Source organism: Marmota marmota, unplaced genomic scaffold (assembly GCF_001458135.2).
Source record: "Marmota marmota marmota unplaced genomic scaffold, marMar, whole genome shotgun sequence".
NCBI lineage: Eukaryota > Metazoa > Chordata > Mammalia > Rodentia > Sciuridae > Marmota > Marmota marmota.
The window spans coordinates 2,524,928-2,529,855 of NW_026000261.1; positions in this window are offsets into that span (position 1 = coordinate 2,524,928).

Genomic DNA, 4,928 nt, shown 5'->3' on the forward strand with positions numbered 1-4,928 from the left:
AACCCTGCGCTCCCTCTGGTTTGTCTGATGAGGGATCTGATGGACAATGTGTCCTGGGCACTACCCTGATGGGGTTGCTGGGTTCCTCCAGTGCTCCGTATATTTGTGGTTTTGGGCCCCGGAGCATTGGGCCCCCCTGTCCATTTTTTGGCAATGGAGCCCGATGCCTTTCTCCACGATATCGTGGATAAACACCTGGTCCTTGTTCGTTTTTTGATAATGGAGTACCCTCTATGGTGGTTTGAGAACGGCATTCATTAGCCCAATGTCTCCCTCTACGGCATCGTGGGCAAATACCTGGTATTCTACTCCTTTGATACCTAGTTTTGTTAAACCCTCCTCCAATGGGGCAATTCCTTTTAAAATGTCCTGTTTGTTCACAATTGTAGCATGTTCTTGGCCTGGCATCTAAAGCCTGTTTTACTGCAGCTGCCACAATTTGCCCTTGTTCATTAATGTCTCTGGCATCTAAAGCCTGTTTTACTGCAGCTGCCACGACTTGCTCTTGTTCATTAATGTCTCTACATAATTTAATATATGTGTTTAAATCTTCATGTTTCCATGGTCTAATGATATCTCTGCACCAACGATTCGCTTGCTCATAAGCCAGGTGTTTTAGTAATGGCATTGCTTGTTCTGTATTCCCAAAAACTCTGGTAGCTGTTTGAATAAGCCTATCTACAAATTCAGCATAAGGTTCATTAGCTCCTTGTATTACCTTAGATAATTGACCTTGTAAACCTCCATGTCCTTGTAAAGTCTTCCATGCCTTAATTGCATCTACAGCAATTTGTGCATATACACCAGGATCATATGCAATTTGTTGCTGCTGATCCTCATAAGGTCCCTTTCCTAACAACATATCTAGATTTCTCTGAGGATAACCAGCTGCTGCATTTCGCCTAGCCGTCTCCTTGCAAAATTCCTCATTGGCAACCTTCCATAACAGGTATTGTCCTCCATTTAGCACAGCTTTACACATATTAGCCCAATCTGCTGGCGTCATGTTCAAGTTGTTAATGGATTCGACCATGCTTACAGTGAAGGGTGCTTGAGGACCATAGGTTGTTACAGCCTCTTTTAGCTGCTTCACTGTTTTGAAATTTAAAACTTGGTAAAATCGCTGCCCTCCTGCCTCAAATACAGGGCATGTTAATATTTGAGATCTTGTCTCAGGATCCCAACTATCAACTGCGGGGGTTGGGGACCTCCCAGCATATGGAGGTGGCCTTGTTAGTTGGACACTTACGTCCTCTGGTGATAGAAAGGTGTTAGTAGCAGTCTCCTGTAGAGGTGGTGCTGTTGGTTGGACACTTACACCCTCTGGTGATAGAAAGGTGTTAGTAGCAGTCTCCTGTTGTAACTTTCCCCCTGATGGCTTTTTCTGTTTTACACTTTCTTTCTCTGTCTGACTAGCTTGAGAGGCCTTCTCTTTTACTTGAATCTTTTCCTCTGTCTGACTAACTTGAGAGACCTTCTCTTTTACTTGAATCATTATGTCTTCTTCTTCCTCTACCATTGTCTGAACTGAAGGCTTTGGACTAAGCAAACAAGATATGAACGTCCACAATGGCAATGTGCCAACTGGCAGAGTCCCTGGGCTTTTCTTTTCTATTCTTTTTAAATCTTCACCATGATGGTTCCATTGTGATATATTTAACAACTCCTCCTTAAAAAGCCATGGGCTACATTTTTGTATTGTATCAACGTATGCCCTGATTGTTCTTGATTTTACTGAGATGCCTCCTTCCTCTAACAATTTACTTAACACTCTTTCAGTTTGTTTTTTACTAATTTCTGATCCCGTATTTCTACTATAATACAACCCAACAAGATAACGCCTAACAAAACTGAAACAGAGTGAAACAAAATTGGAACAACACAAAATCATTATAATAGCCTCCTGAAATGTCCATCCGTCCTTTCTCCCTATCTGTTCCTCAGATGTGAGCGGTTTTTCTTCCATCTTACACATCTCCAGGGACAGGCAACTTAAAACAAAAGTGAAACAAAATAACAAAAGAGGAATCTTAAAATGGCTACCCATCCTCTTGCCCTGCCCTCAGGGGCGAGCAGTTTCACTTACCCTCAGTCGCTCCCCGTGCGGCCCACCAAATGCCGCAGTCTGGCTGGGCACAATCAGGAGCCACTTGTCAAAAGAAACTAACTTTATTTTTAGAACCACACACGCCAAACAAAACAGCCTCTCAGGAAAAACCCTCAGAGCCTCAACTGCCACCACTGGCTTTCCACAAGCCTCTCTCTCCCACTCAAGCTTCTCTCCACCTCCCACCATCCTCCTGCTCTTGAGGCCGATTGGCTGGGTCACGTGGGCGGAGCCAAAAAAGTCCCCCAATGAGCAGCTCCGTGGTCTGAAAGGGCAGGGAAACAGCCCAATGAGCATCACCGCAGAGGAGCCAATCAGCTAGATGTTGCTGGGGCCGAGGAGCCAATCAGCTAGATGTTGCTGGGGCCGCTGTGAGCCAATCATCAGCCGGCAGCTGGAAGTTTGCTGGCAGCTGGAAGTTTGCTGGGGCCCCTTCAGCTGTGGCTCTCAACATTTATATAACCAATATTTTTCACAATGTGTAGCACATAGTAGGTTTACAATAAATATTGGAAGAATGAACAAATGAATGAATAAAGGGCTGTGATTACAATCTGCTTTAGAAATCATCTGACATAGGTGTCAATACCAATACTCAATTGATATGCAGTTTCAGCCTTCCAAGATTCAGGGATTGCTAAATCACCTTCAACTACTGGTGTTCACTGTCTTCTGGTTGTTAAATATTTTTAATATCTCTCTTAGGAATATTTTCACTTTAAACATGTTTTCTTACAGTGCATAAAAGTCACTCAAAATGAATCAGACCTAGGTATTAAACCAGAAACTGTGACTCCTAGAAGAAAATGTAGGTTCAACACACCAGCACATAAGCACAGATAACAACTTTCTCAATAGGACACCTAAAGCTCAGGAAATAATGCCAAGTGTTAATAAATGGGATGGTATCAAATTAAAAATTGTTTGCATAACCAACAATTAAGAATGTGAAGAGACCCTGGGCACGGTGATGCATGCCTGTAATCCCAGCAGCTCAGGAGGCTGAGGCAGGAGGATTGTGAGTTCAAAGCCAGCCTCAGCAATGGCAAGGCACTAAGCAACTCAGTGAGACCCTGTCTCTAAATAAAATACAAAATAGGACTGGGTATGTGGCTCAGTAGTTGAGTGCCCCTGAGTTCAATCCCTGGTACCCATCTCCCCCAAAAAATTAGTAAAGAGAGGTCAGAATCACAGTCTAAAACAGCATATGATGTGAGAGATCCACCCTAACCCCAGAAGAAATTTCAAATTTTGCTGACACCTAGTACCCAATCTTTATCAGTCCAGCCCAGATTAACACTTTTTTCCCCATGAGCCTACTCCGTCACTTGGGCCTTAATAGCATCAAATCTAGACTACTGGCTAAAAAGAAACTTCTAGCTTCAGGGTCTACTAAATTTTCCTCTTACAGTAAGCAAGGCAGTGTTTTGTATAATTAGGGGCCGGGAGACGATGTATGGATGACACTCTGATGCTAGGTTAGTGTACCAAGATATTTCATTTGATCTGGAAATAGAGATTTTAAGTGCCAGATAGACTAAGGCAGTGAGTGTTTTTGACCATATGTGGGTCCTAAACATATGCCATTTTAATCTCTCTTGCCTTATTAACTTCTCCTAAGATCATCATTGTTATGGTTTGAGTTTAAAATGTCCTCCCAAAACTCATATATTGAAAGCTTTGTCCCCAAGGGAGCAGTTTTTAGAGGTGGGGCTTTGGAGAAGTGATTGGATCATGAAGACTTTAACCTCATCAATGGATTGATACATTGATGGAGTCAAAATTTAATGGGCTATTGGGAGATGGTAGAAACTGTAGGAAGTAAGGCCTAGTGAGAGAAAGCAGGTCACTGGGGGCATGCCCTTGAAAGCTATTATCTTGTCCCCAGTACCCCCTTCCCTGCTTCCTGCCCACAATGTAGTGAGCAGTTTTCCTCTACCATATACTACCACCATAGTATTCTGCCTCCCCACAGGCCCTCAGCATTAACAACAAGTGACAATGGACTAAAATCTCTGAACCCATAAGCCAAAATAAACCTTTCTTCTATTAAATTGATTTCCTCAGGTATTTTTGTCACAGCAATAAAAGGCTAACAGACATCCCGAGCTAAATTTTCAAACCACTAAAAATGCACATTTCTATCCTTAGTTCAGAGATGAAAGTATTAAAATCCTAATCTACACCTCTCAGTCGGTGCTTTCAACTTCAAGGTACACCAGTAGAGTCAATATTGCTCAACGGTTTCTCACATTATATATTGTATATATATGGAAGATATGATGAAACTTTTTTTTTGTATGGAAGATTGAACACGGGGATGCTTAAGCACCATCGCACCTGGTTATAATGAAACTCTTGACTGTATTCTGACATTATTTCTTTTTCTAGCCTTATTATTATTATTATTATTATTATTATTATTATTATTATTGGTGGTGGTGGTGGTCATGGTGGTGGTTCTAACGATTGGACTTAGTGGCAATTTACCACTGAATTACATCCCCTGTACTTCTGAGTTTTACTTATTTTAAGACAGGGTCTCACTAATTTGCTGAGGATCTTACTAAGGCTGATGTTAGAGTCTGTAAACAAGTCAGGATGGCGCCTGGCATTTTGCCAGGGGGAGTGGTTTGTGAGGTGGCACCAGTGAGCCATTAAGTGTGGAGATTTCTTATTGGTTGACTGCTGTATCTAGTTTATGTTAATTAAGATAAGCTGTGTGGAATGTATAAATACCCCTCCTGTCCTAAAATGAACGGCTCCCACTCCTGCTGTATCAATATACACAAGTTGCTCGTCACACACCCCCCCCCCCCCC